Below are 16430 nucleotides of genomic sequence, written 5' to 3'. Positions count from 1 at the left end.
GTAGAAATCCATCTTGGACGGTGACGCAAAACTGGCCGTATCACACAGGCCATTGAAATCAGTGGAACTGAATAACAGGCGGGGCGTACAATGGACTGATCTACACGGGCTCCCGGTCTGGCAACGCCGCAGTTTTAAAATTCGCATCCTTCTTTTCAAATCCCTCCATGGCCTCGTCCCTCCCTATCTCTGTAACCTCCTCCTGCCCTACAACCCTCCGAGATCTCTGCGCTCCTCCAATTCTGGCATCTTGTGCATCCCCGGTTTTCATCGCACCACCATTGGCGGCCGTGCCTTCAGCTGCCTAGGCCCTAAGCTCTGGAATTTTGTTTGATCGCTCCTGTGAAGCGCTTTGAGATGTTTTACGATGTTAAAGGCGCTATATAAATGCAAGTTGTTGTTGTTGATACTGCCCATTTTGCATAACTGCCCATGACAGATTTCTACCCCCTGTGTATTGTTTCCAGCTCCTTTTCTTCTATCACCTGTTCTGACAAGTGTCCTTCAGTGGCTATAAACTCCTTTTTAAAAAATTAAACTTTGTATTATTCTCACAATCACTTCTGAAGGTGCCGACACTAGTGGGGTGCAAGCATCACAAGTTTCCTTTGCCTCGTGCAGCCTTTGGAAAGGCCAGAAACTATTTTGGGGCTCCACGTCTTTTTTTAAAACCTAGCCTGCAGCCTTTGAGAGGTTGATGGCGCACTGGATTTGCTGCTCCCTTACCTTTGGTGAGTACCCAACATCAGGCACAATACGTGCTGGGAGTTCACAGTGAGCACTAAATGGGGCTATAAATTTAAGGTAGTCATTAATAAATCCATAAGGAATTCAGGAGAAACTTCTTTACCCAGAGAACGGTGAGAATGTGGAACTTGCTACCACAAGGAGTAGTTGATGCGAATGGCATAGATGTATTTAAGGAGAAGCTGGATAAACACATGACGGAGAAGGGAATAGAAGGATATGCTGCTGAAAGGGTTAGATAAGGTCGGGTGGGAGGAGGCTCGTGTGGAGCATAAACACCGGCATGGACCTGTTGGGCTGAATGGCCTGTTTCTGTGCTGTAAATTCTTTGTAATTCAATGTAAATGAGGGCTGATCCGATGGGATCAGCCCGTCATGATTTAAGCAAGCGCGAAGGTTGTAATGCTTTGGTCCCTGCACTGAAGGAAGTCAGCTGAAAAATATGCCTGCAGATCTGAAACTAGAGCCAACGGGAGTTGCCTGCATTCCGAGAGCAGGGGGTGAGGGGAGGAAATCAGAAGGAAAAAATTCCCAAAACATGCTAACATCTAAAGAAAACTGGAAAGCTGCAATAAATTGTCTGCAACATAGAATTACATTACATAGAATGTACTGTGCAGAAGCAAGCCATTCGGCCCAACTGGTCCATGCCGGTGTTTATACTCCACATGAGCCTCTTCCCACCCCTCTTGATCGAACCCTATCAGCATATCCTTCTATTCCTTCCTCCCTCATGTGTTTATCCAGCTTCCCCTGAAATGCATCTCTGCTATTCGCCTCAACTACTCCTTGTGGTAGCAAGTTCCACATTCTAACCACTCTCTGGGTAAACACCTTTAGAATTTAGTGTGGGTTGTGTATCTGGCTTTTAAGGCTGAGTAAAACTGTCAGTAATCAATGATCCCTTCGGTCTCCTGTGTTGTGAGAAAGATACAAATTTGCTAAGTCTCCTTGGCACCAGTAATACCCTGCGGGTCTCCTCACACTAATTGACCACTTTTGTTGCACTATGCAGTGATGATACTCAGATGACTGAAGGAAAGCTGGTAAAAGTCAAATATATTTTCGAAACTCTTCCCTTTCTGGCATTACTTCTGATTTAGCCCTCTATTGGACTTTTGCATGAAATCCTGATTAGGGAGGAACAACTTCGAAGGGCACCTTTAAGAGGCTGACTTCATTAAAAACATCTTGATTAACCTTTTGTCCACTTCCAAAGATTCCAGTCGACTGTGTGAATTGATGTAATTGCATCAGTGGCACCAGCAGCAAATACAAACGTCATTGGCATTATTACATACTGTTAACATCAGCACTGACTGTTCGCACTTTCTGACTGCAGGCAGGCTCAACAGTACTGGCTGGTGATGCCGTTTTTGCACAATTCTTTTTCATTTGTTCGGTACGTACTGGAAAATGTTCCATAGAAATATCATGGCAGTGTGTTTGGTGTCTTTTTTTTTTACAATGTCCTACACAGTTTAGGATCATAAAAGAAAAACAAAATCATTATTAAATATAATACAAAGAAAAAAGTCCCACTCCAGTACTTGAGCAGAGTGGAGTCTTGAGGGACTGTTGCATTGATAAAGGTGCTAAACCAAGGCATTGTCTTCCTGTTCCAGTGGTTCAGGTGGACATTAAAGAACAGAGAGTCCTCCTGGTGTCCTGGCCAATGTTTGTCCCTCAACGAACACCCAAAGAACAGGTTAACTGGTCATTCATCTTACTTTTTTTAAATTCATTCTTGGGATGTAGACACTGCTGGCATTTATTGTCCAATCCCTAGTTGCCCTGTGGTTTGATAGAACTGAATGGCTTGTTTGGCCACTTCAGAGGGCAGTTAAGAGTCAACCATGTTGCCACATCAGGTATACCAGGTAAGGATGACAGGTTTCCTTCCCTAAAGGACCTTAGTGAACCAGTTGGGTTTTTATGGCAATCCAACAACTCCATTGTCACTTTTACTGATACCAGTTTTTTAAATTTCCATGTTTTTTTTAAACTGAATTTAAATTCTCAAACTGCCATTTTGGGATTTGAACTCACGTTCTCTGGATTAATAGTCTAGGCCTCTGGATTACTAGTTCAGTAACATAACCACTACAGTACCGTACCCCCATATTCATAGAACCTTGCTGTGTGCAAAATGGCTGTCATATTCACATAACAGTTACTATACTCCAAAAAATAATGCATAGTGGAAAGTGCTTTGAAATGCTTCTGAGAGATGTTATCAAGGGTTTTTTCAGTGCAAGTCTTTCTTTCCAGCTCTTTCTAAAGAGCTAGAATCAATTTTCATTCAAAATGCCAAATGGATCTGAAAGATTGGATAACAAACCTGGAGCTTTTTCTTCCTGATTGTTCCCTCTTGAACTCTTTAACTGCTTCATTTACTTTTCCTTCTCTCATTTGTCCAGTTTCAGCCAGATCATTTGGCACATGTGTCTAATTTTCTTTTTGATAGGTTAATTAATGGGGCTCAGCCCCCTAATTGGTGTCATTGTATCAATAAAAAGTGATGGAGCCAGCAGGCTTTTCAAAAATCACGTGATAAATACAGATGAAGAAGGCCTTGGGCCTATCTTAGCTCATTCAACCAGAAAGTGCCCTCATCACAGCATCCGACTATCTCTTAAACGATTCCAGGAGTTTTTCCTTCACTAGCCTGCCCTGAAGTACATTTCATATGTTGATCGGTCTTTGTGCAAAAAAATTCCTAACATTGCTCCTAAATTTGCCTTTCACTGTTTTGAACCTGTAACCGCTTGGCCACTGTCGCAGTTTAACTTCAAGTATTACTCTGTATTTACCTTTGCTATAATCATTTATTATCTTACTTGTCAATCTCCCATAGTGCTCCACATGGAGTCAAGACCGAGTATAGTCTTCAGTTGAAAGGGGGTTAGAGGGTGGGAGATAATTGAACCGCATGCAGATGTAACTCAATCCCAGTTTTAAAGTCGCAGTTTGTTCTTATTTTAATATATTACTTTGACAAAATTTACGGCAATTTGGGAACCAGAGAAATAGAGTTGGTTCCAGTTTAGGAGTTTCATATCATCCAGACTGAAGAGCTGGAGGATGCAAAATCGAGGTGCTACAGTGCCACCACTGGTGGGAGAGTGTAATTACAACGTGACAAGTTTACATAGGCAGTTTCCATTATAAATGTGGACATAAGAATTCAACCTTGAAAAAGTTGGCACAGGAAGCCAGTGCAAATGTAAGATTTTTATTATATTACACATATTGGTGGTTTTCAATATCTTGTACTTGTCCTTGGCAATAGTGATTAACTGTCAAATGGGTAAATTATATTGGAACAATATAATTGATCTAGCAATGAGCTGGCACAGACAAGATGGCCAAGTGCACAAGAGGTGGTGCTGGGTGTCATCAGTTGAAAGTTGACCCTGTCACTGTGGATTAAGTCACTGAGGGACAGCATGTAAATGAGGAAGGAGGATATCAAGGATAAATCACTAAGGGACTCTGGAGTTGATTGTGTGGGTTGAGAAGAGAAACCATTACTGTAGATGTGCCGGCTGCATTCGAACAGGAAGGAGGGGAACCACATGAGGGTAGTCCCATGGAACTGGACAATGAAGGAGAGGTGATGGAGGAGGCTGGCATAGTTGACTGTATCAAACACTGCAGAGAGGTCGATAAGGACAGGGAGGGATAATACATTGCTATCACAGTCACAGAGGATGTCACACATGACTTTAGCCAAGGCAATCTCGATGCTAGTGCACAGAGTCTTCCATTGGTTTTGGAGGAAGAAGGCCCTTCCACCTGTTTGACCCTTTCTTTCCAAAAGACCAACAATGCGAGTTTCCCATCGCAGTATCTATGTGTTTCTCAAATGAGCACAAGAATTAAATGAGTGTTGGTTTGTAATAAGCAGGAGCTTCTGTTGAATTAGCTGCAATTCTCTTTGTCTCTGCAGGAAGGAAATTCTACTCAGCATTTGACTTTGGGTCTTGTTAATGCTGATTTCAGGCATTGGTTTACTTCAGCTTAGATTTTCCTTTTCATTTTTGTCTGTAAATTTATATGATTCAGTTGAGGTTCCCAGCTCCATTCTGATTCTGTGTTTCTCAAGGCTACCTCTGTTCTGTGTCACTTTGGCTCAGTTGCTAGCCTGCTTGCCTCTGGGTCAGAAGGCTATAAGTTTGAACCTACCCTGTATTTTGACTGCATAATCTAGACTGACACATCAGTGCTGTAATGAGGGAGTGTGCAATTGGTAAATCTGCTGTCCTTTTGTTAAACTGAGATCCTGCCTGTTTCTTTCTTTGGCTTAGATGAACATTGAAGATCCTGTAGCACTATTCAATGAAGAGCATGGAGTTTTCCCTGCTGGTGCAGAGTGGTTCTGGCATTTTCCCAAATAACACCGGTCTCTGCACTTGAAAAAAGTTAATTGCGTAAAATGCTTTGAGATGGGCCAATGTATAAAGGCACCATATAAATGCAAATGTTATTTTTTTATCTCTGACGTTGCAGACTTCAACACTGATTTCTGTTCTAATGGTGCATTGTTCAAGACAGTCACTGTCTAACTTTACAATCTTCAAGGCTGCTTCTTATTGCCTTGCATGCCAGAATTATGGCCTTTTAACTGAGCAGCCTAAAATCCAAGAAGAATTTTATGATGGTGACGATTTAGCCAAGTGCCAAAGACATGTAGTGTAGCCAAACTTGCTGGGAATTCAAGGGTTACTTTATGGCACAAGAAGCTTTGGGTTATCAAAAACCCTTCATTTATTCTGATATTTCATTACTTGGCGTATTTGTTATAAGTACAATGTATATTAAATAATATAGGTTATTGTTTAGAAATGAGGCTGTCGCCCTCAAAATAATGACAAGTGACATAATATAACACATCATTGATGATATAAGTGAGAATCCTTATTTGTCTCAAGCAATTTCCAAATCCCAGCTTAATTTTCCAGGTCATGCTGTGAAACTAGGATAAATATCCCAGTTCCATTGCTTGGTTCCACCTCACATATTTCTCTGAGGCGCTTCCTGGTATCTTTGGTTCTTTCATATCTTAGGGAATGAGCAATGGACTAAATTTCATGAAGGTGATATTACAGTCATGACAATCCTATGGGTTTCGGGAGAGCTTGCACATTCAGCCTCCCCATCATGATGCTGGAATATCCGCTGTGCAATACGTGATCATGAGAACCATTGAGTATCTCAACCAAGTGACCACTCACTCTTCATGTTTCAGCCTGGTCATTGATTGTCAGTAGGCTATTTAATTATTGAGGATATCACAGCCAAGCCCAATTCTGTCTTCGTCTGACGTCCACACACATGCACATAGGAACAGGAATAGGCCTATCAGCCCCTCGTGCCTGATCTGCCATTCAATTAGATCATGGATGATCTGTACCTCAACTCCATTTACCTGCCTTTGTTCCATATCCTTGATACCCTTACTTAACAAAAATCTATCGATCTCAGTCTTGAAAGCTCCAATTGTCCCCCAGCATCCACAGCCTTTTGAGGAAGAGAATTCCAGATTTCTACTACCTTTTATGTGAAAAAGTGCCTCCAGATTTCCCTCCTAAATGGCCTGGCTCTAATTTTAAGATTATGTCCCCTCGTTCTTGATTCCCTCACCAGAGGAAATAATTACCCTGTATCTACCCTTCAAATCCTTTTAATATTTAAGCACCTCGATCAGATCACCCCTCAATCTCCTATACTCAATGGAATACAAGCCAAGTTTATGTAACCTGTCCTTATATTTTAACCCCCTAAGCCCCGGTATCATTCTGGTGAATCTGCGCTGCACCTCCTCCAAGGCCAATGTATCCTGCCTGAGGTGCGGTGCCCAGAACTGAACACAATACTCCAGATGGGGGCTGACCAAGGCTCTGTACAAGTGCAGCATAAATTACTCCCCTTTGCAATCCAGCTCTCTTGAGATAAAGGCCAATATTCCATTAGCTTTTCTGATTGCTTTTTGTACCTGTCTACTAGCTTTAAATGATGTGTGTAATTCCAGCAGTTGATCACTGGATAATGAAAAGGAGCAGAAACCCTATCTCATTATAGGTCAATTGCAGCAGCCCTAACTCAATCTGGGATCTTTCTTGTTTGCATGGCTAAATTCCACACTGAAAATTGACCAAGAAACCCATCGGGGGAAAGACCAAACATCTTGCAGGCGCAGTCATTAAAGGTTGAGTTGATCGGAATAATTTTTCCCACCCCACCTCTTCCCCTCCTCCATGAGCTTATGAATCTTCTTATTATGATATGAAACATCAAAAAAATATAAACCTTGCTACATTCTGTCACTGACTCACTAACGAGGTTTTAAGTTTTGGTTTCAAATGTCCCGATGAATAGAACAAGTTCCACCCCATTTAACTCCCATTATGGTATAAAGGTCGGGTAATTGATTTTAATCCAAGACAAGCTATTTTGAAAGACATCGTGCTGCGCTGAAATCATTTCTACTTTTAACAAATGCATACTGCAATTCATTAACATCACGACTGACACATTTTAAGTTCAAACACTGCACTGAGGAAAGTAACTGTACCAAGAACTGTACTTTCAACAGAATAGTCCAGAGCAATGACAGGCAGATCAAATTCTTAAAGGGCCAGCATCCCCACTAAGACGTCATTGAAACAGCTCTCCAATGGTGTTCAACAACAACCAATTCAATGACTCAAAATTACTCTTTATTCTTTCCAAACAAAACCAATACCACTTTAACTATTTTGTTGTTGGGACTGTGTGGCGCATTAGGTTAGCATACTGTTCATCCATCTGGGGTGATGTGGAGATGCCGGTGATGGACTGGGGTGTACAAATGTAAGGAATCTTACAACACCAGGTTATAGTCCAACAGTTTTATTTGAAAATCACAAGCTTTCGGAGGCTTTCTCCTTCGTCACCTGATGAAGGAGAAAGCCTCCGAAAGCTTGGGTGATTTTCAAATAAAACTGTTGACCTATAACCTGGTGTTGTAAGATTCCTTACATTTCCATCTGGGGGATCTAGGTTTAAATCCAGCTAGACTGATGGTGGTGAAAGACTTTCTCTGCTCGCTGTGAAGATGATTCTGTGGCAGTCTCCATCTAGTTCCAAGTGGGAATGTGTTCACATCTCAAAACTGCCCCTGGTTTGGCACTGGCCAGCACTAAATGGGTGATCTGACTCAGTCATATGTACCAACCTAAACAAAACTAGCAAAAGCTTCAAAAAAGCCGCCAGAACCTCAAAAAAAAGCTGACAACTCCAAAACAGCCCTGAATATACGACTGTGGCATGTGAAAACAAATAATTGCACTGAAAGTGCAATGGACACAGGCTTCTCACTTAACCTAAAGATTTCTTCACTATATTGGAGAAAAAAAACATAGGCACCTGAAAGCCAATTGCTAACAATCCTTCAGTTCACCCCCATCCCCTCAGTTCGTAGAGACAGTCTTTGCAAATGTTCCAGTTTAAACAAGCACTCTTCTTCCTTCCCCCACACCCCCACCCCCAAGCCCCGGTTAATACTGGCACTCTCCTCAATCCAATGTGCTGTTACCAGCTTCTCTGCACTCCCTTTCTCCCCTCCCCCTAATGGGCCACTTGAAGTTTCTCCCCTCTCTCAGACCCCCAAACGCACTGGTCGCGTATCTCCCCTCTCTTCTCCCCCAAGCAGGTGTTCCCGAGTTTCTCCCTCCTGGCACAACAGCTGAACATGATTCACAACACTGCGAGTGGGAATTCACGATCTCATGAGAGTCCCCACCCACAGTGTGCAGCAAAGACAATCACCTACATCAGGAGGTAGGAACTCCAGAGGATCCTGGTCCACGTTGATTTTCATTCACACACGTGGACAATGTCCCCAAAATGCGGACAGTTGGCTTGTATGCTCAAGGTACCATAAAGATGGCCAGTGTGAGAATGGAAATATCACATTGGTGTAGTAATAGATTCAAGTTAAGGCCCGTTGTTACGGTAGAATAGAGGGAACTTTGGAGCTGTTCTGCTATACTTTATCTCGGAGTGCTTGGCACGAACTAGATCCTGTCCTTATCCAATGCCCCACAAACAGGCACTTTCCATCAGTGCTCACTGGATTTCCATCAGGCTGATTTTCCCTTTCTCTGTTCCAGGAACAGTGACACTAAGTTTAGTTCCCTCACCGTCGATCCAGTTGACGTAGCACAAAAGAAGAAAGAACGTGGGACCTTTCTGTCAATATAGCTCAGTACCATACAAGTTGGTGCATTTATCAGTGAGGTAGCAGAGGAGCCAGAAGATGCATGGTGGATCACCACACCGTCTTGGCATCACAGACAGGTGACCTAATGTGCTGAGTCACTCTGTCAACCACATAAGATATTAATTCTGCACCAGCAGCTGTGAGTGTGTCTTAAAACTGGCCTTTGGTTCTTGTTGAATCTGTGCTTCATTTCATTCAGATTGAATATAACATGTTGATAGGTGTGCTATAATTAGGCTCAGAGCCCCTGAGCTGGGGAGGGGACAAATCAGCCAAGGTTTCTGCTCTTGACTACTGTCCAGTGACCCCTACTAGAAAGGGTGTGCCTATAGACATCAGATCCAGGATATTGCTTAAATGCAGTACCCTCTGAAGTTGAATAGTACACTGACACTCCTTGTCTAACCTCAGTTGGGTGAGATTCTGGAGGATGGTTAGTCCAAGATACAGAATCCCAACAAGAATCAGCTCCTTCAGGAGAATAAGGAAGACAATCAGTGGTGGGGGGGAATTGGGAGAAGGGATTTGATACTTTGAATATCTGCCCTGTTTACATGGAATATTAACAGATATGAAATGTTTCTAAATTATATGTGGGAAATAAGACAGCATTGCTTGTCCAAATGTAAGTTAATTCCATGATAACAGTTATCAGCTTCCAGATGCTGCATTTTGCATATTTGATGTGCTTGTAGATTCAAGATTTCTCTGATGTCTCATGTATATCCCATGTGGTTAGTTTGTTAAGAATAAATATGCATTTTTATTCGGCTTCGATAATATAAGCCATTAGTTGCAGACAGACTCTCTGACAGATAAGTTCCCCTTGAGTTGAACCATTCCCACTCAGATGTGTCAATGATCATGTTTATTAGTGGGGTCTGAGAGGGCTCATTACTCGCACTTGCCCATCTGTCCATCTGTGTGTGGTACTGTGTAAACTCACAGACCAAACACTTTTCATTTGTCACTGCAATTCAGTGAAGCGTTAAGTTAATAGAAGCTGAAAAATTGAGCGCAAATTTCATCTTATCTGAAAAATCACAAAACAAAAGCCATTCCAAGATGGAGATTTTAAGGTAGAAACATCAAATGGTCATCATCATCATCACTGTTTCCTAAAGGGAAACAATACTCGGTGACTGGAATAGTACTATCGACCCCCTTAATTATTATGGCAACCTTCCGCCCCTTCAGAGAGCTAATGAATCCAGCAGGACCGTCCTCATTCAGTTGGCATTTAATAACAAGTGGGGAATCGGATAAAGCTCTATCTCCTCTGCCTCAGCAATATGCCCTAGCCCTAACTTCAAAAAGGAACCCTCTAATGCACCAGTAAAGGGAATAAGAAATACTTGCATTTATAGCACCATGTCACATCTCTCAAAACATTTCATATGTAGCAAATTACTTTAAAGTACATTGACCGTTATGTGGGCAAACATGGAAGCCATTTTGCACATGGTAAGATTCCATGAACAACAATGAGATGAATGACCAGTTAATCTATTTTTGATAGTTGTAGCTTTTGTTATTAAATTCAATTGGTAACTAGAAAAGACTTCTGAGCTTAAAACATGTGTTTTGCTTATTGAACAGAATAGCCATTTCCACTGGACTACACAGAGCTGTCAATCATATAACCACCTTCAATTCGGAGTGAACGGTCAGAAAACTCCCTGTGCTTGACTGGATGCAAAGTTACATCAATAATGCTACAGTAGTGTTTGAGCGAGGAATGTTGGCCATGACACTAGGAGTACTCCCTCGTCTTCTTTGAATAAAGCCATGGGATCTGTAACAGTTCACCTGAAGAACTTAAACAGCCTCTTGGGGCTTCAGTTTAGCATCTCATCCAAAGAGCAGCATCTCACATTTTACAGGACTCCCTCAGTACTGCAATGGAGCAGCAGCCTAGACTATAGCTTCAAAGCCTGCAGGGAGGCTTAAGAACATAAGAACATAAGAAATAGGAGCAAGAGTAGATCATCCGGCCCCTCGAGCCTGCTCCGCCATTCAACAAGATCTTCTACCTCAACACCATTTTCTTGCACTATTCCCATATCCCTTGATGCCTTTAATATCTAGAAATCTATCGATCTCTGTTTTGAATGTACTCAATGACTGAGCCTCCACAGCCCTCTGGAGTAGAGAATTCCAAAGATTCACCACCCTCCGAGTGAAGAAATTTCTCCTCATCTCAGTCCTAAATGGCCGACCCCTTATTCTGAGACTGTGACCCCTGGTTCTAGACTCCCCAACCAGGGGAAACATCCTCCCTGCATCTACCCTGTCGAGCCCTATAAAAATTTTGTATGTTTCAATGAGATCACCTCTCATTCTTCTAAACTCTAAAGAATACAGGCCTAGTCTACTCAAGCTCTCCTCGTACGACAATCCCGCCATCCCAGGAATCAGTCTGGTGAACTTACACTCGAACCTACAATGTCTGACTGAGAGGTGAAAGTACTACCAACTGAACTAACTGATGTCTTCCATTGCCTAACCAGCATTTCTGACTTAGACGACTGATTTAGTGCCACATTTGTGATTTGGACCCACATGGGCCTAAACTAGGGTTGCCAACTCTCCAGGATTGCCCTGGCATCTCCAGGAATTAAAGACTAATCTCCAGGACACTGCTGAGAGCAACCTGGGAGACAAATCATAAAGGCATTAAAAAAAGTTGTGGTTTTTAAAAAATTTCCTTTGAACACTTTTGTTTACTAGTTATAAAAATATCGAACACAGAGGAAAAAAGACCGTTTGGATGATTCTTGATTGTCAGTCAATCGGGTAATGAAGATTCTATTTGCTTTCCGATTGGCTTGGGAAGGTGGTGCACAGCGAGGATGGGCGTGTTGGGCGACCAGTGGCAAGAGTGAGGGGGGAGGGGCGGGGCGGGGCCATTAGAGGTAGGAGGTCATGTGATGACACCTCCAGGAATATGTCCAACCAGAATCGGTAACCCTGGCCTAAACTCATTTCATATAAGATCTTTACAGGCAGAGGATGCTTTCAATGCCAACAGTCTGGATTGGATTCAAACAAGGTTTCGGTGTGAAAGGTTAGTGTACTGTGCCATTCTGCCCCACAGGAGAGATTTGGAATAATATTTTCACCTCCGTTTAGTAGGGGAACAGGAAACTCCTTTACATTTAAAGCACTTCCCCCAATTCCAACCTTCCTCTCCTTGAAAGAGAGCGACACGTTATCAGATAGCAAAAATCAATGACAGCATCGGCTTGACAAAATATTGAAGCCAGGCTGTCAAATGGCATTTGATCAACTTGTTTTGTTCCAAGCAGTGATATAATAAAGGGATGCCCTCGGTTCAACGTTTTATGTTTAAGCTCCCAGATAATTCATTGCAGTCAACTGTATTTCTACTTTTAATTAATTTTTGCATCTTTCCTTTTTGGAGATTAGCTAAGCATAGTACAAAAGGCGGATTGGAAAATGGGCATGAGAAATGCTTGCAGTGCTGTAATCATTCTGGTCTGCATTGTGCTGAATGGACCAAGTGCTAATGTGGCTTCATTCAGTCAGTTAGCTGCAAAACGAGCGTGCATTACTGACAGCAAACCTTTCGGAAAAAAACAAATAGCTTCACTTAGAAAGAGGCTCTCCTGGCAACTCACTGAATTTATTTGGATGCCCACCTCAAGAAGGGTACGCTGGCCATGGAGAAAATCCAGTGATTCATCTGAATGGTACATGGGACAAAGGGATTGAGTTATATTGAGAACCTTTGGTTATAGTCCCTGGGGATGAGCAATTTAACAGTTGGTCTGATTGAGGTGCTTAAAATATTGAAAAGAAATTGGCAAGGTAGATAGAGAACAACTCAAATACTCCCTACAAATATCGACACACTCCCCGGGGAACCCCTACAAATATCGACACACTCCTCGGGGAACCCCTACAAATACCGACACACTCCTCGGGGAACCCCTACAAATACTGACACACTCCCCGGGGAACCCCTACAAATACCGACACACTCCCCGGGGAACCCCCACAAATACCGACACACTCCTCGGGGAACCCCTACAAATATCGACACACTCCTCGGGGAACCCCCACAAATACTGACACACTCCCCGGGGAACCCCTACAAATATCGACACACTCCCCGGGGAACCCCTACAAATACCGACACACTCCTCGGGGAACCCCTACAAATACCGACACACTCCTCGGGGAACCCCTACAAATACTGACACACTCCTCGGGGAACCCCTACAAATACTGACACACTCCTCGGGGAACCCCTACAAATACCGACACACTCCTCGGGGAACCCCTACAAATATCGACACACTCCTCGGGGAACCCCTACAAATACTGACACACTCCCTGGGGAACCCCTACAAATACTGACACACTCCCCGGGGAACCCCTACAAATACTGACACACTCCCCGGGGAACCCCTACAAATACTGACACATTCCCGGGGAACCCCTACAAATGCTGACACACTCCCCGGGGAACCCCTACAAATACTGACACACTCCCCGGGGAACCCCTACAAATGCTGACACACTCCCGGGGAACCCCTACAAATGCTGACACACTCCCAGGGAACCCCTACAAAAACTGACACACTCCTCAGGGAACCCGTACAAATGCTTATATACTCCCGAGGAACCCCCACAAATACTGACACACTCCTCAGGGAACCCGTACAAATGCTTATACACTCCCCAGGGAACCCCTACAAAAACTGACACACTCCTCAGGGAACCCGTACAAATGCTTATACACTCCCCGGGGAACCCCTACAAATACTGACACACTCCCCGGGGAACCCCTACAAATACTGACACACTCCCCGGGGAACCCCTACTAATACTGACACACTCCCCGGGGAACCCCTACAAATACCGACACACTCCCCGGGGAACCTCCACAAATACTGACACACTCCCAGGGAACCCCTACAAATACTGACACACTCTCCGGGGAACCCCTACAAATACTGACACGCTCCCTGGGGAACCCCTACAAATACTGACACACTCCTCGGGGAACCCCTACAAATACTGACACACTCCCCGGGGAACCCCTACAAATGCTGACACACTCCCAGGGAACCCCTACAAAAACTGACACACTCCTCAGGGAACGCGTACAAATTCTTATACACTCCCAGGGAACCCCTACAAATACTGACACACTCCCAGGGAACCCCGACAAATACTGACACACTCCAGGGGACCCCTGTTAATAATGATAAACTCCTAGGGACCCATTGCAAATAATAGTACTCTCCTGAGGATCCCGTGTAAATATTGACACACTCCCAGGCAGTCCCTGTCCTAACATTCAGCTACTTCAAGTAAAACAGTGCTTTCATTGCAAAAAACATGTTTTATCAGCATAAACAACAGAAATCACACACTGACAAGTCAACAAGTAGGATAAAATTCAAAAAAATATCGAGCACAAAATTCTGTGCGTTTAACATGTGTAACGCCTGGTTCCAGACAAACAGAAATCACAAAGTACCTCATGGGATCTTTTCATTGACTCTCTACAGATTGCAGAAACTCAACTGCAAGCTTATGGCCCATGGTGATGCAATGCTTCCAACCATTCACAAAAGTGAGATAACTAGCCTACAGGCGCTGTCTCGATGGTGCACCATAACATTGACCCTTTAACCTCTAGGACTTGGGTTGGAATCCAATTTAGACTCATGGGATTAAAGTCACCTCTCCCTGATAATTATTTTAAGGATGCTACATGAGTCTCGGCTAATTTCCAGTGGGCAAGGGTCCGCGCCACAAAACCATCCCCAATTCGGCACAAACTGGCATTAAATTGGCAAGATCAATTAGAGAAGTGCAAGGTGTCCAAAATATCACCTGCCTTCGGTAAGGGTGCTTTTCGAGAGCTGTACTGTCGGAGGCGCCATCTTTCGGGTGAGATGTGAAACCGAGGACCCACAGATGGATGGAAAAGATTCCTTGGCATTATTTCAAAGAAGAGCAGGGGAGTTCTTCCAATGTCCTAGCCAATAGTTATCCCTCAACCAACACCTAAAACAGATGATCTGGCCATTTATTTCATTGCTGTTTGGGAAAGCTTCCTTCGCGTTTCAACATTACAACAGTGACTACACTTCAAAAAGTACCTCATTGGTTGTAAAGCATTTTGTGACGCCCTGAGGTCATGAAAGGCGCTATATAAATGCAATTCTTTCCCCTTTTCTTTCTCCTTTCTTTTTTCATTTCTTGCATCTAACCAGGGCAGTACCAACTCAGTTCCTAGTGGACATCACTTTACAAAACTGCCCATAATTTAATGTTCATTTACACTAAGCTGGCCAAGTGAATAGATGTAGCAATTGTTCAAATTCACACTTCTGCAGTATGGGTATTCTTCTGAGCTAAAGTTGCACGATTGGAGCATAGTAGAGGGAGGTTTATTTTGCATCTGGCTCCTGCTTTATACTTGGGAGCGATCAATACCGACACTAAGTGGCAAAAAGTGAAAAAGTTCTTCATTTCCCTCACCTTGGTGGGCACAAAAGTTCACTGAAAACACTCCAGGACTCAGTACAGGAGTCAACTAATCGCAACAGAAAAGTGCCACACAGACATAAAAACTAGCCCAAGCTGTCAAGGATAACAACTATTAGAACCTAAATATAGATTTGAGCCAGTGAGAGGGCTCAATTGTAAGATAGCCAAATCAAAAGGCAGAAAGACAGGTGGCCACATAGTGAACAAGCACCAATTGAACCCTGGTTGTTCAGCACACCAGATGCTCTCTAGATGCAATGCCAGTCTTTGGGCCAGCTGACCACCTGTCCTATATCTTCTGATGGGAATAGAGCCAGAACCTCAAGCAGATTCTTTGAAGATGTATTTATAGCTCTGCAATAAACAAGGAACCAGGCAACCAAGCTCCGTTTTGCTTTGCTTGACTACACAGTGGTCTGATGGGTGCAATTTTTGGGATGACTATTACATTTTTAGATTTGCTACAAGCCGACACTAAGCTGGAAGATTAAGTTTAAATCCTCAGACCAGCAGAAAATAACAGGGATCAGTTCCGCCGTCTTAAAGGGGCCATTCTCATCAGAAATATACAGCTTCTCATCGAAACAGACCACCTGCTCAGCACCACCTAACGTGGCTTTTGATATCAAGGCCTTAAAATATCACAGCAGGATACTAGCGAGTATGAATGCTTCATGAATCACTAATAAATCCAATAAGGAATTCAGGAGAAATTTCTTTACCCTGAGAGTGATTAGAATGTAGAACTTGCCACCACATGGAGTAGTTGAGGCGAATAGCATGGATGCATTTAAGGGGAAGCTAGATAAGTACATGAGGGAGAAAGAATTAAAAGAATGTGCTGATGGATTGAGATGAAGTAGGGGTGGGAGGAGGCTCGTGTGGA

Source organism: Heptranchias perlo, chromosome 34 (assembly GCF_035084215.1).
Source record: "Heptranchias perlo isolate sHepPer1 chromosome 34, sHepPer1.hap1, whole genome shotgun sequence".
Lineage (NCBI taxonomy): Eukaryota > Metazoa > Chordata > Chondrichthyes > Hexanchiformes > Hexanchidae > Heptranchias > Heptranchias perlo.
This window is presented reverse-complemented; position numbering follows the sequence as displayed.